The following is a 26,856-nucleotide window of genomic DNA, read 5'->3' on the forward strand; positions in this document are numbered from 1 at the left end:
TCATAGGGTCACCTCATGGTTATGGTGCTGTCATTACAGTACACTATTATTCCTTTGAACTGGTGTTGAACTATCTATTCCTCTCATTAGATCACAAGGTGGATTATATGCATCACTATCTCCTGAACTCGAAAAAGGCAACCCCTTTTGTGTTTCAGGTATATCTAGCATTTAGATACTTGAAGGCTTCATAGTCAAGGAGTATATATATGAACTGTACTGTTGTTGTTTTCTTGCTACAGGTCTTCTTCCCCACTGTTCCCTTCCTATCCTTCCCCCCCTTGATCACTCCATTAAGTCTGTCTATTCAAACCAGACCTTGGGGCCATCAGGAGGTGGACCATACATAGCAACATAGGATCCTGAGGCTTCATGGCCTTGACAGAATAAGCGGTCCAAGAATTACAATCCTCCCGGTCGTAAGTTGCAGTATGGCTACCTTGGATGATGTTCTGGCCGCCTTGGATTTAGTGCAGACAGAGCTAACTGCCTCTCGGGCAGAAACAGCAGCATTACAGGCCAGAGTGGAGAAACTACAGAGAAACCTGTTTTATGTGGTGCTGACTCAAACACACCAGTCCACCTCCTACCAGTCTTTTCCTGTTGTGGTGGAGATGCCTACCCCGATCCCAATAGCTACCCCAGAAAGATTCCACGGGGAGAGTTGTAAGGTACAGGTATGCCTCACATAAGTACTGTTACATGTAAGGTTAAGGCATTCAACACCAATCATGCCAGAGGAGTGTTTTTAATCTCATATCTGGCAGGAGGTGAGGCCCACTGGGCAGTACCACTAGTGAAAAGGCACAACTCTTTGTTATACAATTGGGATTCCTTCATCAGAGAATTCAAGAAAACTTTCAATCGAAGATCTTCCATGTTTTCAGTGGACCAAGACTTACTAGAGTTGGAACAAGGAAACCGTGACTTGACATCTTATCTGAATGATTTCCATAGGTTGGTTACCGAAACGGAATGACCAGAGGCTAAACAAGCTGCTATTTTCCATCACGGATTAAAGGTGGAGATGAAAGATGTACTGGCACAAATTGATCCTCAACCCACTTCTTGTGAGGATTTAATAAGCCTTGTTTTACGGCTGGATCATCGCCTTAGCGAAAGAAAGGGAGAAAGCAAGAAGAAGGAAAGACCTGGTTACCGTTTCGATCGTCCCCGGTCCTTCGAAAATAGTAACCTTCAGAGACACGAGCCAATGGAGATCGGAACTGTGCGTTCCTCATTAACCCCTGAAGGGATTTTCGAAGAAAGAAAGGCCTGTGTATGTATTGTGGGAAGAAGAGACATTTCGTCAAGGAATGTATCTTAAAGGCAAAGAATCCTTGTACCGATTATAAAAAGGTATCAGTGATCACGGCCGAACAAACGTCGGGAAACGAATACGCTTGAAGAAGGAAGAAGGTACCACTTCAAGCCAGGTCTTCATTCCTTCTTTGGAAGCAGCCACAACCAGTAGTAAGGAACATTTTTTTGTGGAAATTAACAACCTGATCCAAGAAGAGTGGCATAACGTACAGGCCATGGTCGATTCTGGTGCGACAGGTTGTTCTATGGACCAGGATCAAGCCCAAACACTGGGAGTCACCTTACATTAAAAAAAAAGAAACACCTGAAGCCATTTTTGCTGTGGAAGGAAGATGTCTGGACTCAGGACCTATTTGTTTTACCACTAGTGCACTCGAACTGTGCTGTTATTGTTGTTTTCTTGTTACAGGTCTCCTTCCCCGCTGTTCCCTTCCTTCCCTTTCCCTGCTTGATCAATCTATAATTCTGTCTATTCAAACCAGATCTTGGGGCTATCAGGAGGTGGACCATACATAGCAACATATGATCATGAGGATTCAAGCCCTTTACAGGCGCAATAGACAAAACACAGAGATGTGGAGCAAGGAAGATTTATCACTTCCTAAATCTCAACGTAACATGTTTCGACCAGACAACTGGTCTTGATCACACGGTGAGACAAAATACAGAGCGTCAATACATAGTTTCGGCTGGTACAGACATAAGCTCAGACATAGGACTCTACCTGGACTGTGAATATCAACATAGGGCTAATTGTACTCGATAGTGGTTGCCATCTTGGAGTGTCCAAAAACTGGCAGTAAATGTTCTCTAATACACTTGTATTAGAGTGACTCAAATGATAAGCACGACGACCAGTGTTACAGTGGTCACTGCCACGTGCGCCCGGGGTGTGGAAATGTCTGCCCAGGTCCGGAACCAGACAAAATAGTAGAAATAGTCAAACATACGCAGATATGTGGATGGATTGAAAGACTGAGGCAGGTAAATGCAACAAGACAAAGGTAAAAAATTAGAGGATACTCTAGACATAGTGTTGGATATTGTCTAGCTAGCCTTGATAAGGTATAGTGTCGGGAAAATGACTAGATGCCGGGGCATTCAAAGATATAGATCTATATTAATATATATATATGTATATATATATATCAATCCACGATACTCCTATTCGTGCCTTCAATCTTTATGGGGTGGCGTGAGACCGGCAGAGAAAGACCGGTAATCAATATGTTCCCAAAACGAAGTACCACTCGCGCTCTCAGAAAGTTTCTGACGCAGATACACCAGACCTTATTTCAAGCAAGTTGGGGGTTTATTTCAGTCATAAACCCGCCGTGTCGCGTTTCGCCACCGTAGCGGCTTGTTCACACAGCGTTCGTAAACACAGGGATGCCGTTACATACATGTCTGAATTCATGAAAATGAACAAAGGACTTTCCGTTTCGTAACCTCAGTCACTGCACTTTGGGCGCCATCTTGTACATGCGTTTTATAGCCCGTTTTATAATTAATTTTAAACATTGCTTCATGTATTGATATACAGTTATTGCATATGTTAATCTATGTAGCACGTGTCATCACTCTATTGTTTGTAAATTGTCAAGCGGAATAATTACGGACCTATCTCAAACTACTCAGGAATTCTGGTCTACGTAGTACAACAAAGCTATCATATTCCTGGCCTTGTTACACATCAACACATGCTAATGCATTGCATTCTAGTGCATTTTGGTGTCATCACGCTATTATTTATAAATTATCACTCAGTATAGTGGCGGACCTGTCTCCCACTCCTGAGGAATTCTGGTCTACGTAGTATCACAACACTTTCGTATTCACAGCCTTGCTATCAATAAACACATGCTGATTCATTACATTCTAGTGCATTAATATCACGGTTGAGTCGTTTAGTCCTAAATGGTTACTCGACCTTTCTTTCTCCTGTTGTTACCCTTGTTAGTGGGTGATCTCATGATGAAATCAACACTTACATGAAAATTGACATTAAAGAAGGGAGAAGTCCACTTACATCACTATATGTCCCATAAAACTGATAGTAACTGAATGGCATCTCGTTTACCCCCTGTATCACCCCCCCAGAGTGTATACACAATTTTATCAAACATGTGTCAAAATTAAAATCTTATCTTAGATGTCACATATAATTGTAGGATGGTCTGAAGAAAAGGGTAGGGATCTCGTTGGCATTGGTCAGCGACGTATTCCCTTCCTTTTCCTCCTGTGGGAAATAGATATATTCACATTAGACAGATTATTTGATGGATTTCAAAGATACACACATTAAAAAAACAAATCAATGATTACTGATTACAATTCATTCTGAAGATGTATGGCCATTTCCTCATCCAGATTATGGCCATTTGGAAAAAGGGTACACATGCCTATTATGTGTCTTGATTCTCGCTGTCTGAGTTTCAAAACTCGATTGCCACCCCTGGCCTTTGGTAAGATCTGTTCTATGGCATAATATGTTAATTTGGTGTAATCTGAAAAATGGTGACTAGCGAAATGACGGGCGATAGGATATTGCTTATCATTGTTAGATATCGCCCTCATATGTTCTAGCACACATTTTTGTGCCATATGTGTAGTGCTGCCCACATAACGAAGTTTACATGGGCATTCCAACACATAAATGACAGACGTGCTAGTACATGTCAAAAATTGAGAGATGTTGATCATGGCATTGGAACTGGTATTCCAGTATTCCTTAACCATTTTGCTATTCCCACAAGCTTTACAGTGGCCACATGGAAAGAAGCCTTGTAGATTTATACCTCTTGTCTCAATATTAGAAGTTAAATCACTGTGTGCCAATGAATCTCTAAAGCTACGTCCTCTCCTGTATGTTATGTTTGGTCTAGCAGGTAAAGTCTTGCCTATTGTGGCATCGTTTCTCAGAACCTCCCAGTGTCGATGGACTGCTTTACGTATCTGGGCAGAGTGTCCATTGTATGTCATAATCATGCGTGTTGTGTTATCCTCATCACTTACTGTGGTCGTTTTGTCTGGTGTTGCCAAAGTACTAGATCTCTCTACCGTTTTTACCCTCTCAACCGCCTTTTTGAGGACCCATGCAGACCGCTACGGTGGCGAAACGCGTCACGGCGGGTTTATGACTGAAATAAACCCCCAACTTGCTTGAAATAAGGTCTGGTGTATCTGCGTCAGAAACTTTCCGAGAGCGCGAGTGGTACTTCGCTTTGGGAACATATATATATATGTATATATATATTATCTACTGGCGGTCGCCAGTAGATAGTTAAAGTTAGGACCGTGTTTCCATAGGAAATCTGAAAATTCTATTTTGAATAACTTTGGCGCCGGTTGACGAATCCTCGCGAAATTTTCAAAATAGGTGGGGCGCTCCGCTCAGCTCCTACCCTGAAAGTCTTGGGGGGATTCGTCAAGCGGGAGCTGAGAAAAAAGGGGGGTCCCAAAACGCGTTTTCCCCATGCATTTTTCCATAGGACCTTTAGTCCAAGGTACAGCCCGTACGGCTGAACAGAATTACTGAAATTTGGCAAAGAGGTAGTCCTCAGGTCAGGGATGTGCCTTTTGGATATCTGGAGTCAATCTGTTCATTAGTTCCTGAGAAAATTGCAGTTAAAAGTATATATATATCTATAAGCGTGCACCGTGCGCGTACGGTAAGCATACCGTACGCGCAATTCTGATTGGTTGTTGGATGCCAGTAAACATTCGAATCGGTCGAAATCAGGAAGTGTCGGCCGCCATTTTGTCTCTCGCAGTCTGAGGCAGTGAAAAAAAAGGTGGAAAACGTGAAAAGGGGGCAGGATGGACAGATCCTGACCCCCTAGCCTTTGTCAGGGGGTCACTAAAGGACCCCCAAGGGTAAAAAAACCAATATTTATTTTTTCGAAAAATCGCGGAGTGCACGCACCGTACGTGCACGGCACGCACAACGCATCGTGGGCGCTTGGTGCGCGAAGTGCACCAAGTGCCCACAGCGCGCGCACGGTGCGCGAAGCGCACTGTGCGCGTACGGTGCGCGCACGGAGAAAAACCTGAAAAAAATATATTAATAAATACATAACTTAGCATTTAAAAAAACGTACAAATTCACTTAAAAAACCATAGGTGTCACACACGTTATAGTTAGGAATTAGCATTTAAAAAACCTTGCAAATTCACTTAAAAAACCATAGGTTTCACACGTTATAGTTAGCTGGACATTTCCCTCGTAAAAAACCATTAAAATTCCCCCGTTATAGTTAGCGCAGGCAACTATAACTCACGCGACCGCAATCCTCTGCTGATGACGTCAGATATTACATCACTGATTACATATGTGTCTTTATGAAAAATAAATATTTTTAATATATGTATAGCTAAAGATTAATGGAAGAAGACATGGGTAAATAGGTGTCTAAATACAGTGATGTAATATCTGACGTCATCAGCAGAGGATTGCGGTCGCGTGAGTTATAGTTGCCTGCGCTAACTATAACGGGGGAATTTCAATAGTTTTTTATGAGGGAAATGTCCAGCTAACTATAACATGTGTGAAACCTATGGTTTTTTGAGTGAATTTATATATATATATATATATTACCTTCTACCTACCTACCTACCTATGGAAACTAGGTTCTAACTGTAACTACAGTTAGAACCTAGTTTCCATAGGAAAAGCATTTTTTGATTTGCTAATAACTTTGGTGTCGTTTGACGAATCTTCTAAAAATTCTCCCACACCAAAGTCTATCCAGGTCAGCTCCTATCCTGAAAGTTTGGGGGTGATTCGTCAAGCGGAAGCTGAGAAAAAAGGGGGGTCCCAAACACGTTTTCCCCAAGTTAATTTCCATAGGAAATTTTGAGACGGGCTACAGCCCGAACTGCTGAACGGAATTAACCCAAATTCAGCAAAAAGGTAGAGCTTGGTTCAGAAAGTGACCTTTTTTTAAATGGTGTAAATCCGTTCAGTAGTTTCTGAGAAATCCAAAAAATAAGAGTAAAAAAATCAATTTCCAGTACGGAACTTTGGGCAAGGTTACAGCTGAAACTACTTAACGGAATTACCCCAAATTTGGCAAAAAGGTACTGCTCGGCTGAGAAAGCAACCTTATCAAAAATGGTGTAAATCCGTTCAGTAGATGCTGAGTAATTCAATAAATAATAATATCGATATCTAGAGGCACGGTGGATCCGCACACCCTCCCGACCACGAGCTTTATTCTAATTGGCTGTCAAAACTCCAAACCAGGAAGTGTTGGTAGCATCTACAAACACGAAAAACAGGAAAAGGGGTCAGGGTAGAAACACCCTGACCACCTAGGCCTGCTCACAGGGTTCCAAAAAACAATCGGCCGAATTTGCACTGAGTGTGCGAATCCGGCCGAGAAAATTAAAAAAACGAAGCGGGCTCCAGCGCTTCGTTGTATTGAAGCTATCGGGTGGGCCAGGTCCCGGGGGCACTGAAAAAATGTGTAGAGGGGCCCCAATCTCCCCATACTACCCCGGGGACCGCCAACCCCCGGGGCTAATTTTTAAATGTGTAGGGGGCCTCCAAGGTCCCCCAAACCCTGGAGACCACCACCCCGGGGCTTTTATTCATTATTTGTTGGGGCACACGGCCACCCGCAGCCCCGGGGAACGCCACCCCGGGGCTTGTTTTAAAATAAAAAATAAACCTGTGTGGGGGGGTTCAAGCCCCCCCATATGCCCCGGGGACCGCCACCTCCCCTAGGCTTTGTAATTGAAGGGAGGCCCCCCTCCTGGAGCCCCTGATGGCCCAGGGGACTGCCACCCCCCAGGGCTGGCTCCTGCAGTGTGCTGGGGTGCCCACCCCTGGGACACTGCTATTTGCTATGACAGGGTGGGAGCATGGCTGTCCCCGGGGCTAACAGAAGCCTCAGGAGGGGGGCCACACAGCCCCCCTCCTTTGTAAATATATTAAAAAATATATATATGGGGACCATGTCCCGGGGGTTGGGGTCCCCGGGGATGAAAATGGCCTCGGGGGGGCCGTGTGGCCCCCTTCCGTTTAAAAAAATGAAAATTAACAAATCAGGGGTCAGGCCCTGGGGGATGGGCTCCCCAGGCCCAAAAAATAGGAAAAGAAGGGGGCCGCACAGTCCCCCTTCTAAAAAAACCAAAAAAAAAACGGCATCGCAGAAACACTGCAAACGCGCCCTGTGGCGTGTTTTAAATTGGGGAATTAATTCACCTACAATCCTGAGGGTCCCTGGGGGCCAACTAGCCCATCAGGTACCTCCAGTTAGCACCACAGGGCTGCGTTGCAGAGAGGTGGTCTGAGGCCACACCCCTTTTTACACCTCTCCGCAAAGCAGTTCTGTGGCGCTTACTGGAGGTACCTGGTGGGCTAGTTGGACCCCAGGGACCCTCAGGATTGAAGGGGACTTAATCCCCCAACTTAAAACGAGCCACGGGGCGCGTGTGCACAGTGGTAAAGGGAGGGGGCGGGGCCTGATGTGACATGTGTGCAAACAGGCCCTGTTGCGCTTTTAAGTTGGGGAATTAATTCCCCTTCAATCCTCAGGGTCCCTGGGGGCCAACTAGCCCACCGGGTACTGCCAGTAAGCACCACAGGGCTGCATTGCAGAGAGGTGGTCTGAGGCCATGCCCCTTTTTACATATCAAGTGTGCAAATGCACCCCCTGGCACATTGTAAATTGGGGGATTAAGTCCCCTTCAATCCTGAGGGTCCCTGGGGGCCAAATAGCCCACCAGGTACCTCCAGTAAGCGCCAAAGAGCTGCGTTGCAGAGTGGTGTAAAAAGGGACGTAGCCTCTGAACACCTCTCTGCAACGCAGCTCCCTGGCGCATACTGGAGGTCCCTGGTGGGCTAGTTGGCCCCAAGGGACCCTCAGGATTCAAGGGGACTTAATCCCCTAACTTAAAATGCGCCACAGGGCACATTTGCACACTTGTCACAACAGGCCCCGCCCCCTCCCTGCACCACTGTGCAAACACGCCCCGTGGCCCGTTTTAAGTTGGGGGATTAAGTCCCCTTGAATCCTGAGGGTCCCTCAATCAATCAATCAATCAATCATAACACTTGTAAAGCACACTACTTACCCGCAAGGGTCTCAAGGCACTGGGGGTGGGGGGAGCTGCTACTGCTCGAAGAGCCAGGTCTTGAGGAGTCTTCTGAAGGTCAGCAGGCCTTTCGGTCTGCCGTAGGTGGGTGGGGAGGGTGTTCCAGGTCTTGGCAGCGAGGAGGGAGAAAGATCTGCCACCAGAAGTCGTTCTTTGGATGCGGGGGACCGTGGCGAAGGCGAGGCCGGCAGAGCAGAGCTGGCGGGTGGGGGAGTGGAAGCTGAGTCGTCTGTTGAGGTATGCTGGTCCGGTGTTGTGGAGTACTTTGTGTGCGTGGGTGAGGAGCTTTAAGGTTATCCTCTTGTTGATGGGGAGCCAGTGCAGGCCTCTCAGGTGGGGTGTGATGTGGCTGCGGCGAGGGATGTCGAGGATCAGACGTGCAGAGGCGTTCTGGATGCTTTGCAGCCATCTCAGGAGTTTGGCCAAAGTTCCTGTGTAGAGGGCGTTTCCGTAGTCCAACCTGCTGCTGACGAGGGCCTGGGTAACCGTTCTTCTTGTTTCGGTGGGGATCCACTTGTAGATCCTGCGGAGCATGCGGAGGGTGTTGAAGCAGGAGGAGGAGATGGTGTTGACCTGCTTAGTCATGGAGAGGGTGGAGTCGAGGATGACCCCTAGTTTGCGTGCGTGCGTGGATGGTGGGTGTAGGGGCTGTTCCCAGAGTGGTCGGCCACCAGAAATCGTCCCAGGCCGAAGGGGTGGATCCGAGGATGAGGACCTCCACCTTGTTCGCGTTCAGCTTCAGTCGGCTGTTCCTCACCCATTCGGCGACGGCCTTCCTTCCTTCCTTCGTGGAGGTTGGTTTTGGTGGTGTGAGGGTCTTTGGTGAGGGAGAGGATCAGCTGGGTGTCATCGGTGTAGGAGATGATGTTGTGGTTATGTTGTGGGGCGACGTGGGCGAGAGGTGCCATGTAGATGTTGAACAGCGTTCAAATGAGGGATGAGCCCTGGGGTACGCCTGAAGAACCAAGGCCTTATGGGCCTGGCGGCACAGGGTACGCCTTAATCTCCTGAGTTCACCTGCTTTGTTGAACAGAGACACAAGACACTCTGTTGAGCGTAGAAGATCAGGTTTGTTAGCTGCAGCTAAGTACAGTTGTCCCAGAAGTACACTCAGTATGTTCTTAGGAGACTGCCACTTTACTCCGTGGCGCACAATCTTTTATAGCGCATAGATTCACCAAGAACACTCCCAATACATACATGATTATCCAATGAGAAGAGTTTGAAAACAAGATATAACCAATGAGAAAAGTTTAAAAACAAGATATCAAGTAACCCAAATAGACCTCTCTTCCAACTGTTTTTGTTGGTAGTGTCTACAACTCAACTTGCAGGTGGCAGGACATATTTGTATTCTTTGGAGGACAGTTGTGAAATGAGAGAATACAAGTAGAGAATAGCGAAGGCCAAAAGATAAGATAAAGTCAGGAAAGAATGGTGTGAGCCGACGGACAGTTGAGACAGGGTTTAGTCAAACCAGACGAGGATTAGTGGATTCAGCCAGTCCCTGACATCAGTCTCGTAAACAGAGGCAGAAGGTTATTTGACACGTCGCAGTAAGATCAGCAGAAAAACTTTGTTCATTGTGCTGCCTGAGTGAGGGCAAAACAAAATGGCATTGGAACACAAAATGGTGGCTGAATATAAACGAGATCGAAAATCGAATTTCCTCAGACCCTCCTTTTGCCATTACTCAGGCAAAACACACAGATTCACGTTAATCTGAATCAATGTCAATAGCCATGAGGTCGTCAAGCTGTTGCTGCAACATCATTTTAATGTTCTATGTTTTCTGTGACTCAGGTGTTGGGACACACAGAGTGGCACAAAGACCGCAGCTGGCGGAGCCACACTGCATACAGAGACAACAGGAAAAAATGATGGCCAAAACCACTCCAAGGAAGGTTAGTACCTTCCATCCCCATTTAGATAGTAATCCCCAAAACCATCCTAATAAAGACCAATCTCCTTCGTCTTGATGAATCGATTCGGAGATCATGTGTAATTTAGAGATGGCTTGGTATACCGTAGGGGCGTCGTCAGGTATATAAATACAACAGCTAGATCCGATCAATTTACAGACTCCACCACGATCTGCAAGAATAACATCTAGTGCACTCCAGTTCTGCAAAGTCATGAGACGATCCGCCTGAAGTTCAGCTGTGAGATTACTCAAAGCTCCCACAGTGACATCTATGGTAGTCTCAACAACACGAAGCAGCTGTCTCATGTTTCTGCTGTTGGCCATTGGGCCCCAAAAAGGAAGAAATCCTTTGAGGAAATCACTTCCCTCTTGTCCTGCCGTGTCTTTAGAATCAGTAATCCCTCTGCCATATCTGTTTCTATGATGGCCTGAAGGAGCAGTGTATGTAGGAGGGAGAAGAAAAGCTATATAGCATGTTCCTGAAAAATCCGTTGGTAAGCTCTATCGTGGCAGACAAAATATGTGCCCTGGGATGGCACTAACGGCGGTGAATTCTGGGACGTGTAGATGTATGTATGGGAACAAAAGCTTTTTCTTTGTCCAGTCTCAGTAGTCTGGCCATTCATTTGTAAACAGAAATTACCTTGATGAGGGACAGTCCAAATTGGTGGAGATTTTCCCTGTTTAGTTTTACCTGTAAGGCTAGTAATGTATCGAGTCACGTTCCAATTAGTATATGTCTGTCTTTCGTCAACAGGAACCTTATTATTCTCCACAATTTTAGTCATAGCCACCATTCCCTTTATCAGAGAATTATGACTAAAATCTGGCTTACTACCATAGGAACCAACTGGACGTCTAAATCGGCTCTGATATGCATTTGAAAATATTACAAAATAAGCCCATGTGGAACCTTCATAAGAAAATGGAAGGACTAAATATGGCATGCCTTTATCTGTGGTATGAGGCATAAGTCCACACACCCAACAGTCGGTTGTGTCGACTACCAATTGGTGTTGGTGCAACAATTGGATAAATGAATTATTAAAATATTCTGTTCTCCTGATTAGTTGATGTTGGGGAAGTGTATATAATTGATGTGGGGAGATAGTAGAATGAAGAGGCAAAGAGATAGAATTAGGGACAACTTTTTGCTGCGTAGCATGAATAACCCAACCTACACAAATCAATAAGATACACAAAAATATAGAAACACACAATGTTACGCCACATCGACTGTACAATATTTTACAATATTTCTTTCTCATCTCTTCCTTATTATCCTTCTTTCCTAATTTAACATCCATCCTCTAAAATTGTTGCTCACAGCAATCTTCCTTACTCACTTGGCTGTGATTATTAGCCGTCCTATGACACTGCAAGTCCTGGGGGCCTAGCCACTATACAGGTCACAAACCAAGACTCCTACCGTGACCCTGCAACCTGGACAGATGATAAATGTAGCAGAAGAGATGGAAATCTCAGGTGTCCTTGACCAATCTAGGTCTTAAATTGTATCTAGTCCTTGTTGGTACAGTTTGGTCTTGAAATAGGGTATGTGGCTCTGTAGTGTTTAATCGTAGATGGGAAGGTATGGCTTCCTGTAGAATGTCGTCATCTTCTTTCTCTGATCGAGTTCCATCCAGGTGTGCACTACTGAAAGGTATGAATCGGGGGACTTTTTCTCCTTCAGAATCACCTATACCCTTAAGAACCCACTGCTCAAAAGGCAAGGGCACTTTCTTGCAGTGCACGCCGTGGATCCAGGTCTTTTTCCCTTCAACTTTTACTGCTGTGCGAGTTGTCAGGAGGACTTGTCGAGGTGGCCTCCAGCGAGGTTCCAAATTCTTTGTCCTCTGAAAAATTTTCACGCAGACCCAGTCTCCAGGTTGGATATAATGACCTGGGTCTGTGGAGGCTTCTGGTAAAGAGTTTTGAACCTGTTGGCGAAGAACACGTAATTTAGTGGTGATGTCATGTAAATAGTCAATCAGCATTGGATACTGTATATCAGAATACTTTCTAGGGCGGGGGACTCCCCATACATTAGCTGGACACCCAAAAACAATCTCGTATGGGCTGAGTCCCAAACGAGAATGTACAGCTGTTCTAGTGGACAGGAGAGCCAAAGGTAAAGCATCGGGCCAATTAAGACCTGTGCTGGCTTGTACTTTTGCAAGCTTAAGTTTGAGAGTGCCGTTATAGCACTCTACCAAACCCGCGGACTGAGGATGATTTGCCGCATGAAATTTCTGCCTTATACCAAGACCGGTACACACCTTTTGCATAATTTGGCCTACAAATTCACTTCCATTGTCACTCCAGACAATGCGCGGCAAACCAAACCTAGGGAAGAACTCTTTTAGAAGAACCTTGGCAGTGGACAAAGCAGTGTTGTCTTTCAGGGGGTAAGCCTCTATCCATCTGGAAAAGGCACATACCACTACTAGAACATATTTAAGATTGTTACATCGATCCATGTGAATGTAGTCGATTTGCAACACCTCAAAAGGATATGTTGGGGGAGCAAAATGACCTGCCGGAGTTGGGGTTCCCTTTCCCGGATTGTACATCAAGCAAATGATACAATGCTTCACCACATTATCTGCACATTTTGGAATCCCTTTGTTCAGCCACACTGGAGCCAGAAGTTTACATATTCCTTTTGCACTGATGTGGGCTGGACCATGCGCCATAGTAACTACAGGCAGTACGTAGGCGTCTGGTAACAGCCAACACTGGTGTTCTGACAATTCTATCCAACATCCTGTTGCGTCTAACATTCCTGTACTCTCTTTCCACTTTCTCAACTATTTCTCTGTAGCATCTCCCTGAATCGATCTCACACTTTCTATTGTGTCCTCACACATCCCTCTTTCCCTGACCCAATTCGCAGGGCCCGCAACATACATGCGACTTGTAGCATCTCTGGCTGTCCTTTTTGCTACCTCATCCGCAAAAGCATTTCCGCGACCAACATCATCAGTAATCTTCTTATGCGCACTACATTTCACAATTGCTATCTGGGTAGGCAAAACAAGTGACTCAAGAAGATCAGTTACCAATTGACCATGCTGTATTTTGGTACTGTGGGAGGTAAGGAATCCTCTTTCCTTCCACAAACGACCGAAGCTATGCGCCACACTGAACGCATACTGGCTGTCGGTATACACATTCCCTCTCTTTCCTTTAGATAACACACACACTCTGATCAAAGCTATCAGTTCAGCTGCCTGAGCTGAATTATGTCTGATGCGTGCTGTCTCCACGAGTGTATACAAGGTGGTAATAGCATAAGCTGAAGTTGTCTCACCATTTGGGAGTTTGAAACAAGACCCATCCACCCATAGGATCCCATCTGGATCCACTAACGGCGTATCTTTCAAATCAATCCTGCCTTTTGTCTCCTCCTCAGTACGGAGAAAACAATCATGTTGTTCCTGAATACCTTTCTCTTCTGGAAGAGTTAACAGTGTGGCTGGATTTCAAATATTACATTGTTTGATGGTCACATGACTAGCCAAGAGCGTCAGCTTATATCCAGACAATCGAGCACTTGTAAGATGTTGTGTTTTCGTCCTATTTAGCAAGGTATCCACTGCATGTGGTACCATAACAATGAGAGTATTATCTAGCACCACTCCAGCAGACTGACGAATAGAAATTGCTGCTGCTGCTGTAGCTTTGAGACAACTAGGCAATGCCTTGGCTACTGGGTCTAACGTAGCTGATAAATAGGCACATGGCCGCTGTTTGTCTCCAAATCGTTGTGTTAAGACTGACAACGCACAACCCTCTCTTTCATGGACATAGAGCGTGAAGGGCTTACTGTAATCTGGAGTACCCAACACAGGAGCAGAACACAGAGCAGTACGTAAATCAGAAAAACTCTTCTGACATTTGTCAGTCCAAGGAAGGGGTTGGGGTGTGTCTTTCAAAGTGTTTGCTAACAAAGGTTTGGCCAACAAAGAAAAATTCGGTATCCACTGTCTACAATAAGAAGTGATGCCCAGAAAGGCGCGCACCTCTCTTTGTGTAGATGGCACAGACATTTGCGCAATTGCTTGAATTCGTTCTGGGGTTAATCGCCTTCCCTCCTTTGATAAGAGATGACCCAAATAGGTAACCTCTCGACGGACATATTGTAGTATAGAAGGCGAAACCTTATGATTACGATCAGACAAGTGACGTAACAGTGCAACAGTTACATTCTTGCAGACATCCTCTGAATCAGCAGCAATCAACAAGTCATCCATATATTGGATAAGAGTAGCACTTGGGGGCAAAGGAAAAACATCGAGCTGACATTTCAGAGCTTGACTATTAATGGAGGGGCTTTCACAATAGCCTTGGGGTGCGTGCTTGAACCGGAAACTTCGGGCTCCTAGAGAGAAACCAAAAATATCCCTACTCTCTTTGGCAATGGGAATGCTGAGGAAAGCATTTTTCAGATCAATAACAGAAAACCAAGCCGCTGAGGCAGGTATCATAGTTAACAGGGCAGTGATATCTGGAACAACAGGAAACTGTGGTACAACAATTTTATTGACCTCCCGAAGATCAATCACAAAACGATAAACAGGAGGCTTAGAAGGATCAGTGCGTTTAAGAACAGGAAGAATAGGACTATTACATACATTTCCTCTCGTTTCCTCAATCACACCCTTTTGAACCAAATCATAAATGATATCCAAGAGCGCTCTTTAACCTTCATTGGAAATTCTATATTGAGGAATGCGTGGCGATTTAGCATTGGGCTTGAGAGTTACAACATAGGGCGGGATCTCAAGACAACCAACATCATTTGGACCCGTAGCCCAGAGTGTTGCAGGAAGAGAGAGCAATTCAGGTGGGAATTGATCTTTAGACAAATACATTGAAGAAGTCAATTTTTGCCCTAAAGTAAGATGCACACCAGAAGGAGAACAATATATCGTTGCATGCATTCTTTTCAATAGATCTAAACCCAACAGATTCTCGCCGCAACCAGTCATTAAAAGTAGAGGAGCTTCCATATCATAAGGGCCAATTGAAATAGGCAAAGGACAGGAGACCGGGTTACAAACTGGGGCGCCAGAAAATCCTACCGATACATTTGTTAAGCCAGACAAAGGTGCCCCAGGGAGTTTAGAATGAATGATAGAACTTCTCATTGCACCAGTATCTAAAAGAAATGGCTCTGAAACACCCATTGTAGTGACATTGACATAAGGCCCATCCTGATTTACTGGAATCGATGCAACTCCCTCACTTTGTCTATGGCTGTCCTAGTTAGCGTGAAGGCTTTCATTTTCACCTTCAACATGATATTCATCATTGTAATACTGTGTAGATTGAGTATTCTGCTGATCGAAGTAGTTCGTAGAATTTGGAGGGGGTAAGGAACGCTGTTCTTGAGGCATCACACCTCGACCTCTACCACTGTATATTATCTGGAAACCACCACGGCCTCGTGGAGCAGATAGTTCTCCCATACGCTGCAATAACACCGGGCAGCTATTCTTAAAGTGCCCTTCCTCTCTACAATAGGCACATTGGTTAGGACCTAATAAAGGTCACGGAATAAAGGGCTCAGGTTTTTGATACACCCTCTGAAACTGTGGAGGCTGTTGAAACTGGCGCTGAGTATAACGAGGAGGATAAGCTTGTTGCAGAAGAACCTTCGTTTTTAATTCTTTCGTATTCTTCTCTTGCTTATCTTTCTCCTCTTTATCCCTGTTCTCATAATATTGAGCAGTAGCCAATATCTGGGCAGAAGAAGAAACAGCCCATGAACTCTCGGAGTCTTTCAACTTATGTGACAGTTCGGGAAGCAAATTAAATACGAATTTATCTACAAATAATCGCTGTCCACCCTCCGTAGTCATATCCTGACCACTGTGATCAATAAACGTCTCCTCAAAACGAGTGAAGAAATCAGAGACACTCTCATCTTTCTTCTGCTTACACGCAGCTAATTTATCCCAATTAACTCGCAAGGCAGGCATCATTGTTTTCATTAAAGTAATAATCCTACCAGGGAGTTCTGAAATCAAAACATCAGGCTTAGCACCACCCACTTGGGCTGCTTCCGCGGCAATTATAGCAGCCCAATCGCCACCCAATGCTTGGGCGTGATCCTCTCTACGAATCCGAGCCCGAGCCCATAATGCTTGTGGAACTACATTTCCCATCAACATATCAATATAGGCTAAATTCATAATACAGGCATCAACAGTCTGGGACAACTCTTTATAATAGCCAGCAGGGTTTTTACGGGGATCCGGTAGAGACTGTTTAAGAGCCAAAACTTCAGATCTCTTCCAGGGGACATGTACCCATATACGCTGGAAGTGCGCGGGAACAGCTGGATTAGCACCTGCTTGTGCAACCGCTTCTCTCCACACTGGAGGAACCTCTTTCATGGGATAATGTTTGGATGTCAGCCTAACAGCAGGATCGGAATCAAAAAAAGTCTGTGAGGAAAATAAGGAACTAAAAGTGACAAGTGTCCTTACGGCATCCTCAACCTTAGAACCCACAATGAGTCACTTATTGAAATTAGCCTGAACATCTAACAAACCCTGAGGAAGTAAACCCAAATCCGTATCCTCCCATTCTTTAGCGAGAGTGTCACACATAACATTAAATACATATCTCTGCATGGGCGCCCCCCACTGATGAAAGGTGGTCATGATATCTTTCACACTATACTGGGGACCCTTCTCGATCCATTTGCGAGCGAGAGAGTCCAATACCACCCGTTCGTCGGAACCTGGGAGTTGACTACGAGACTGTCTTCGAGAAAAAGCCAGAGACATATTCAAAGTCTCAAAGAAAGGAGACAGAAACCCAGAGACAGTATCTGTGATTCGTTTGCGCACAGTAGGAGAATTAGATATAAGAACAGGGGACAAGGTATGAGGTGAACTAACAGAAGAATTAACAGATATAAGGGGAGCCGAAGGCAAAGGAGGCAAAGAAGTTGGTGGCGGAAGAGGTGGGGGTGGCACTACCGGAAGGGGCAAATGCGGAAGAGCCGGAGCAGACGAAGGCGCAACTAATGGCTGGACTGGTTGTAACATTGGGGGTGCATTAGCACCTTGTACATAGGGAGGAGGCAATCTCAATAAGTGAGACATTAAAGGGTCTTCCTCCGGATCCTTACTTTTATCAGAAGGGGAAATAGGCAACACCGGATAGCATTTATCTATCGCCATACGATGCTGTCTCTCAGAAATTTCCATTTCATGATTAATCTCATTATCTTTAAACTGCTGGGCAGCCTGTATAATCGTCATACTTTTTGTTTTCTTATCTCGTTTTGCCTGTTTAATTTCTCTCTGTGTGGCTTCCTTATGCCAGAGGCGGAAAGAGTCAAACATTGCCGGCCGGGCTTTTCTTTTAAACAAAATTGCTTCCAAATTATCTAATATGTCAGGCTCAAATTTACCATTCTGTGGCCACTGTAGGACATCATCGTTCTTCGTGTATCGGATCCATGCCTCGTTAAAGGCAATGGGGTCAACACCGTGTTTAGAATAAAGCTCATAAGTGGGAGTTCCAACCGGAGGAATTGGACAAGAGTCCTCCAGCCGGGAATCCCTATCACAACCAAAACAACAAAACGTTCTAAACTTACTCAGACCAGGCATCGTTATTTCACTGGACTGTTCACAAACAGCAAGGGGTTAAATCAAATAATATAGCACAAACGTACTCACCCCTCGGCTTCGGCTTTTGCAATAGCCGAATCAAAGACCCAAATCAAAACAAAATAGTGGGAGCTACCCACCAATACTTAACTAAGTGTCTTCTTACGCCAACAGAGGACCGTCTAACGTCTCACGATACCGTACATCACCAAAAAGGGCCAAAGCAAGGCGGCAGTCAGGGCAGCAGTCGTCAGCAGCCGTCAGGAAGGAGAAACCACGCTGAAAAAGACTTTTGGACCACTTCGACATACAGGGGTCGCTTGACGTGGTTCGCGATTCCTCCAGAATTTTCTTGCGGGGTTCCTCACGATCCTCGGGCAAGATCGCTACCTCTGAAGCTGCCTCACAGAGGGCACCAATTGAAGAACCAGGGCCTTATGGGCCTGGCGGCGCAGGGTACGCCTTAATCTCCTGAGTTCACCTGCTTTGTTGAACAGAGACACAGGACACTCTGTTGAGCGTAGAAGATCAGGTTTATTAGCTGCAGCTAAGTACAGTTGTCCCAGAAGTACACTAAGTATGTTCTTAGGAGACTGCCGCTTTACTCCGTGGCGCACAATCTTTTATAGCGCATAGATTCACCAAGAACACTCCCAATACAAACATGATTATCCAATGAGAAGAGTTTGAAAACAAGATATAACCAATGAGAAAAGTTTAAAAACAAGATATCATGTAACCCAAATAAACCTCTCTTACAACTGTTTTTGTCACCCCTCCCCACAAGTTAATCAGTGGTAGTGTCTACAACTCAACGTGCAGGTGGCAGGACATATTTGTATGCTTTGGAGGACAGTTCTGAAATGAGAGAATACAAGTAGAGAATAGCAAAGGCCAGAAGATAAGATAAAGTCAGGAAAGAATGGTGTGAGACGACGGACAGTTGAGACTGGGTTTAGTCAAACCAGACGAGGATTAGTGGATTCAGCCAGTCCCTGACATCAGTCTCGTAAACAGAGGCAGAAGGTTATTTGACACGTCGCAGTAAAATCAGCAGAAAAACTTTGTTCATTGTGCTGCCTGAGTGAGGGCAACACAAAATGGCGGTGGAACACAAAATGGTGGCTGAATATAAGCGAGATCGAAAATCGAATTTCCTCACGCCGCAGATGATCTCGGTGGCATTGGAGCGGAAGGGGGGTAGGCGGACGCTCTGTGTTTTGCTGGAGAGGAAGGATGTGGTCCAGTCTAGGGTCTTCTCTTGGATCCCAGCGTCGCGTAGGCATGCTCATAGGGTGCGGTGACAGACTGTGTCAAAGGCGGCTGACAGGTCCAGGAGGATGAGGGCCGCTGTTTCTCCGTTATCTAGCAGGGTCCTGATGTCATCGGTGGTAGCGATGAGGGCGGTTGTGGTTGCTGCGGAACCCAGACTGGGACGGGTCCAGGATTCTGTTCTTCTCGAGGTAGCGGGTTAGTTGTTTGTTGACGGTTTTCTCGATGACCTTCGCCGGGAATGGGAGCAGGGAGATGGGCCGGAAGTTCTTGAGGTCCTTGTGGTTCGCCTTGGGTTTCTTGAGTAAGGCGTTGATCTCGGCGTGCTTCCAGCTCTCCGGGAAGGTTGCTGTCTCGAAGGAGATGTTGATGACTTTCCGGAGATGGGGTATGATGGCTGTGATGGCTTTGTTGAAGATGTGGTGTGGGCATGGGTCTGGCGGTGATCCGGAGTTGATGGTGCTCATGATCTTGCTGGTGTCTTCGTCGTTGATGTTGGTCCAGGAGAGCAGGCGGTTGGTGCGGGAGGTGGTCGTGGGGGTGGAGGTCTCAGTAGTTGTCGGGCGGTCGTGACATTGAAGCTGTCGTGGATGTCGGCGATCTTGCAGTGGAAGAAGGAGGCCAGCGAGTCGCACAGGTCTTGCGAAGGTGGGATGTCGTTTGTGTTGGAGCTTGCGTTGGAGAGTTCCTTCATGATGTTGAAGAGCTCTTTGGTGTTGTGTGCGTTGTTATCTAGGCGGTCTTTGAATGAGGCCCTTTTGGCGGATCTGATGAGGTGATGGTGTCTGCAGGTGGCGTTCTTGTGGGCTGCGTAGCTGTCCGGTGTTCTTTTGCAGAGCCAGTTTTTCTCCAGTTTTCAGCATGTTAGTTTGGAGGCCTGGTGGACTTCGGTGAACCAGGTGGCTTTCTTGCTGGTGTGGCTGTTGGAGGGTTTCTTGAGCGGGGCGAGGGTGTTGGCGCAGTCGTCGATCCACTGTCTGAAGTTGCGGGCGGCGGTGTCGGGGTCGGTAGGTGGGCTCTGGATGAGGGTGGTGGTTAGCTGGTCTTCAGTGACCTTGCTCCAGCATCGGCGAGGCATCTGTTGGGTGAGGTGGTGCGTGGTGGGCTTCCTGAAGGTGAAGTGGATGCAGCGATGGTCGGTCCAGTGGAGTTTGGTGGTGTTGTTGAAGGAGACATGGGCGCTTGTGGAGAAGATGGGGTCGAGCGTGTGGCCTACGGCATGGGTGGTGTTGTCACGATCTGTCTGAGTCCAAGGTTGGCGAGGTTGTCGATCAGGGTGGTGGAGTTGGTGTCGTTGTTTTTCTCGAGGTGGAAGTTCAGGTCCCTGAGGAGGATGTAGTCCGCGGAGGCGAGGGCACGGTGGTTCTGAGGGTGTCGTCGGTGTTGGTCGAGACTCTGAGGGTGTTCTTGTGGACAATGGCGATTCCTCCTCCTACTCCGTTGGTGCGATCCCTGCGGGTGATCTTGTAGCCTTCCGGGATGGCTATGGCGATGTCGGGTGCTGAGGCGAGGTTCAGCCAGGTCTCTGTCAGGAATGCGACGTCTGGGGAGGTAGAGTCGAGTAGGTCCCAGTGTTCAATGGCGTGTTTGCAGGTGGAGCGGGTGTTGAGGAGGATGCATCTGAGGTAGTTTGGTTCTTTCCTGTGCTTTGGTTTGGCAGGGCGGATGCTGGTGAAGCTGCAGGTACGGCAAGTGAAGGGTCCTTGGGTGCGCTTCGGTGTGGCCCGGTAGCAGGTGTGTTTTCGTCTGGAGTTGAGTGCGTGGAGGATGCTGGCAACGTAGCGGAGTCAGGCGTCGTGGTGTTCACGGGGGCCAGGGGTTCTGGCACTGGGCGCAGTCCAGGCGTGGACAGGCACAGACGGGCTTGCCTTATGCGCGCCTTCAGCGTGCCAGCGGCATGGCCGTGCAGCAGCCGCCATAAGTAGGGGAGGTGGGAGGGAGGAGCAGCTAGGAGGGGAGCGAGCGGGGGGCGGTGCAGCAGGCGACGCAGTGGCGGGAAAGCGGGAAAGGTGAGGTACAGGGGGCAAAATGGCCACAACAGGCAGGAGAAGATAAGAACAAGAAAAGAAAAAACAAACAACACCGTGGAGCAGGCAGCAAGCGAACTTACAGCAGCAGCTGGGACCAGAACACGGGCACAGTCAGGTGGAGCTGCTTGGCGTGGGGAGTGACCTACCTGGCAACAGGGTCAAGGGTCGCTCTCACTGCCACGCAGCGGCTGCCATAAGTAGGGGAGGTGGGAGGGAGGAGCAGCTGGGAGGGGGGAACGATGAATGAGCAAGCAGGGGGCGGGCTGCAGGGGACGCAGCAGCGGGAAAGCAGGATCGGCGAGGAACAGGGGCAAAATGGGCACAACAGGCAGGGGGAGATAAGAACAAGGGGGAAGCAAGCACAAAATATACAAAACAGAGGGGAAAAACAAGCACAAATAATACAGTTACAAGAAAAGAAAAAATGAACAACACCGTGGAGCAGGCAGCAAGCCTCGAACTTACAGCAGCAGCTGGGACCAGAACACGGGCACAGTCAGGTGGAGCTGCGCGGCGTGGGAAGCGACCTGCCTGGCAACAGCCAACTAGCCCACCAGGTACCTCTAGTAAGTGCCAGGGAGCTGCCTTGCAGAGAGGTGGTCCAAGGCCACGCCCCCTTTGTACACCACTCTGCAACGCAGCTCTGTGGTGCTTACTGGAGGTAGCTGGTGGGCTAGTTGTCCCCCAGGGACCCTCAGGACTCAAGGGAACTTAATACCCCAATCTACAATGCACCAGGTGGTGCGTTTGCACAGTGGTGCAGGGAGGTGGCGTGGCCTGATGTGACAAGTGTGCAAACGTGCCCTGTGGCGCGTTTTAAGTTGGGGAATCAAGTACCCTTGAATCCTGAGGGTCCCTGGGGGCCAACTAGCACACCAGGTACATCCAGTAGGCACCACAGAGTTGCGTTGCAGAGAGGTGTAAAAAGGGACGTGGCCTCGGACCACCTCTCTGTAACACAGCTCTGGGGCGCTTACTGGAGATACATGGTGGGCTAGTTGGCCCCCAGGAACCCTCAGGATTCAAGGGGAATTAATTCCCCAAATTAAAACCCGCAAGGGGGCACGTTTGCACAGTGGTGAAGGGAGGGGGCGGGTCCTGATGTGACATGTGTGTACTTAGGCAATCACTCCACCAAAACCCAAGCACTACAACTCCCAGAATGCAAATAACATAGATGTATCTATTCTGTGCACGATGCTTAGACATTTAAAACATTCTAATTCCTAATTGTAACTTTCAACAATACTATACTGCTATTTTTCCATAAACTGCACAATGGACTGCTCCCTTCACGCAGCAGTAATGCTGACTCCTGGATGATGTAGGGTCCCTAGTGGGGACAGCAGGGGCCTTATGACTCCCGCCGTGGAGCCGGGGGATAAAAGATGAAAGAGGTTAAATAAAGGTGAGAAACAAGGAGAAAAAAGACAGTTTAAAGATCAGAAGTGAGCAGCAAGAGGCATCATAAAGGTGAGAAACAAGCAGAAAGAGGCAAAATAAAGATAAAAAACTAGCAGAAAGAGACAAAATAAAGGTGAGAAATGAGCAGAGAGAAGCAGACTAAAGATCAGCAATGAGCAGAAAGAGACAGAATAAGGTCACAAACAAGCAGAAAGAGGCAGAATAAGGGCCAGAAATGAGCAGAAAGAGGTAGAATATAGGTTTGCAATGAGCTGAAAGAGGAAAAATAAAGGTCAGCAATGAGCAGAAAGTGGCAAAATAAAGGTGAGAAATGAGCAGAAAGAGACAGATTAATGGTGAGAAATGAGCAGAAAGAGGCAAAATAATGATATGCAATGATCAGAAAGAGGCAAAATAAGGGTGAGAAATGAGCAGAAAGAGGCAGAATAAAGGTCAGAAATGAGTAGCAAGAGGCAGAATAAGGTCTGAAATGAGCAGAAAGAGGCAAAATAAAGGTCAGAAGAGACCAGAAAGAGTACAGAATAAAGGTCAGATGGGAGCAACAAGAAACAGAATAGAAGTCAGAAACCAGCAGCAAGAGAGAGAACAAAGGTCAGAAACGAGCAGAAAGACACAAAATAAAGGTTGTGAGTGAGCAGAAAGAGGCAAAATAATGGACAGAACGAGCAGAAATAGGTAAAATAGAGAGCAGGAACAAGGAGAGAAGAGGCAGAAAAATTAGTAAAAATAAGTGGAGAAGGCACAAAACCGAAGGTAGCAGAGGGTAGTGAGTCAATGACTCATGCACTCACTGGCAGACCCACTTGGAGACTCATGTACTCACTCACAGACTCACTCACATACCTACTCAGACATTCACACACCCTGAGTGATCCACTCAGACATTTTAACAACCATTCACAGACTTACTGAGATACTCATGCAGTCACCCACACACTCACTGTCAAAGGTTAGTGGTTACAATTAGGAAATAAAATTAAGAAAACCTAAACAATTCACTTAAGAAAACAAAGGTTATAGATATATATGTATATACCACACAGACATTACCTACTGGTGGTCGGCAGTAGGTAATTATAGTTAGGACAAAGGGGCAGATTTATGAGGGACTTGCGCCCCTTTTACGCCGCCGTTGCGTCACTTTTGTGACGCAGCGGCGGCGTAAACCCTGCGCCATGTTGCGCCCCATTTACATCGTGACGCATCTATGGAGATGCGTCACGGTGTAAAGCCCTGCGCCACATGAAACCTGCGTCAGGTTTCATTTGGGCGTTTCTACATAGGGGGGGCGTTTCGTCGCAGGAACACCCCTGAAAAGTGACTCAGTGAAATCTATAAGATTTCACTGAGTCACTTTCCCAACGCTGATGTGTCAAAACCCTGCGCCTGCTTGAAGCAGGCGTAAGGCTTGACGCACCATGTTAGGGATAGGGTAGGCTGGAACAGTGCTGGAGTTGCGTCGCGCTTGCGACGCAACTTCAGCACTGCGCCAATCTTACGCCGGCAGATGCGTCACGTATCTGCTTGTCCTTGAGCCACGATGCACCGCATTGTAAATGCGGCGCATATGCGGTGGCGCAAGGGCAAACTTGCGTGACGCATCTTCCCTGGCGCATCCATGCTGATTTGCAGGGATGCGCCAGTGAACATAAATCTGCCCCCTAGTTTCCATAGGAAAAGCATTTTTTAACAGGCCTATAACTTTGCCGTAGTTTTACCAATTTGCATGTAATTTTCCCAAAAAGGGTCAAAGTATGTTCTGTGTGTCTTGGCAAGTTTAGGGGTGATCTGTGCACTGGGGACCGAGTAATAGGGGTGCAAAATAAGGGTTGCTTTGTAATGTTAATTCTCGTAGAAACGTATTGTTGAACCTACAGCCCGAACCGCTGGATGGAATACTCCAAATTTGGTAGAAAGGTAGATGTTGTTACGCAGATTGTGCTTTTTGTTAATTCGTGCAAATCTTTTCAGTAGTTTTTGAGAAATGTAAGATGAAATTTATTGATATATCTCTAACCGTGGATATTTCGCGATGATTTCGTGATTAATTTCGACTGAGCCTGCTAACAGGAATGCTGTGATTGGCTTGATGCAAATGAACAGAAAGTTTCTGCTGCCATTTTATCTATCAGCAATGGATTCCGGGGCAAAAAAATTCTGTGAAAGCAAACATAAGGAGTCAGTGTCGAGGTACATGTTTGAGGAATATAAGTGTTAGTGACACAAGTTATGTGTCCTAACTAGATTTTTTTAATCACGCGCAATATTCGCGTTGATACTGTGATTGCCAGTGTGGCCCCGCCTGTGTACCATCGGGGGACATTGTGCATATCACGACGACACTGTGAATATTGGTGGAAATGTAAAAAAATATATCAGTGAATCTTTAATACACATTGTATTATATTGAGATTCTGATCAGTATTTTCATAGCGTTAGTTAGATAGTGATTTATCTAGTGTAATGGTTAGAATTAATTACATAGTTGTAATTTTTTTATGTGTGGTGGCTATTGAATTCCTGCCTTTGCTTTCCGGTTTCACGCCGTATCCACGGGAATCGCGATTACCAAAATCATTGCGATCTCCGGCCTCCCTGCGAAAATGGAAAATAGGTTTTAGAGATGGTTTTTCTAGAAATACACCAGAAAAACATGAGTGTGAAGGGTACAGTAACAAACTCCTGGTGTGTAAAATACTGTAATATGTGTGCATATTTGTGTTTTTCACTTTATGGAATTTTTAGTTAATATATTCATGGAAATGCTAGTGGTGGTTGAATGTCTACTTTGGTTTTGTAATTTTGCAACGTATTGGCAACGATCTTCGATGTGTTCACGATGATTCTCAAAAGCTGACAAAAAAGGATCCTCATAAAGAAAATTCCCAATATTTGGGTACTAGGGTGGCTCTGACAAGAGCCTTTGTGTTGACTGTTTACAGCTACACATAAGACCGGATGCAGAGCTTCAGGTTACTTAGAAACCCCCTGTTGCCTTCGTCGGTAAAGTGTACTCCCTCATTTCTGTAAATTCCATGCATGTCAAAATGCAGATTGTTGTTATAGGTACAGCCCATGCGATGGTCTCTAAGGAATGCAGAAACAGTTTTGTTATCATGTTTCCTGGCTTTGTCAATCTGTGGACAGAATTGATTTGACCACTTCCATTTCTGTCTTTGGCATATATTAAAGTACACCAAGACAGTGTGAGGGAAAAGCGACATTATTTCTGCAAAGGTATCTTTCATTAGGATTTCCATCCCTACCCCAGTCAATGCACCTAGGTTATTGTCACCACAGCTTACAATCATGAGGCGAGGAGCTCTGCAATCAACAATGGTTTCAACAATGCCAGCAAATGATGAAACTTTAGCCATCTCTGGCCAAACCAAGTAATCTCCACATTTGGCAAACCCAAGTCCCTGTCAATACTTCTCTTTTTTGCAGCCTCTTTAGCCCAATAGACATAGCTGTGGCCAACAATCCCCACTCGAAGCATTTTGAAGTGAAGGAGCAATAGCAGTCAGGAGAACGCTGGAGCTGAATGAGGTAGTTTTCCAAATGAAAAGCAGTTAAAATGAAGGTGTTTTCTTTTTTTGTAAAAAAAATATATATTTCATTGGATGCTGTCAGTAAGTAAGTGAATAAACGTAGGTAGTACGTTGAATACATTACTAAGAAGTCGTATTATTTACTGTTGTTTAAAAAAAGGAATGTAATACAGACTTGGTTATGCTTCTGAATCTGTGCAGTAAACAGCACCTGCTGTAACTCATTTGAAAGTAACATATTCCTTCTAGAATGTGCTGTGAACTTGTGACCTAGTGGTTCCTCAGGGTTGCTAGATACACTGAGCTAAGAGTGTATTGGGGGAAGGGAGTTAAAGAGACAGAACATTTTTTTTAAGTTGAGAAGTTATGACATATTTAACTAATGATAAATGTAATTTCCAATTTAGGACTATGTAATAAACTGTAATGCAGTATTTAAATTTAAAAAAAACGGAAGATAAATTTAGGTTTCAACTCCTGTTTTTTATGCGAATACTCCGCGATCATCACAAAAAAAATGTGAACACGCAGAGACAGGAACCTCATTTTGAATAGGGGTGGGCGGAATTTGCGAAATTAACTTTCGCAAATTATTG

At 46.0% G+C, this 26,856-nt stretch overlaps 1 long non-coding RNA gene across 1 annotated transcript in view; it reads left to right on the top strand.

The window, feature by feature from the left end:
• Positions 1–26,856, top strand: part of LOC146863897 (uncharacterized) — an 83,014-nt gene that overhangs the window by 31,808 nt on the left and 24,350 nt on the right. The window lies entirely within an intron of this gene.

This window comes from Triturus cristatus, chromosome 2_1 (genome assembly GCF_964204655.1).
Source record: "Triturus cristatus chromosome 2_1, aTriCri1.1, whole genome shotgun sequence".
Lineage (NCBI taxonomy): Eukaryota > Metazoa > Chordata > Amphibia > Caudata > Salamandridae > Triturus > Triturus cristatus.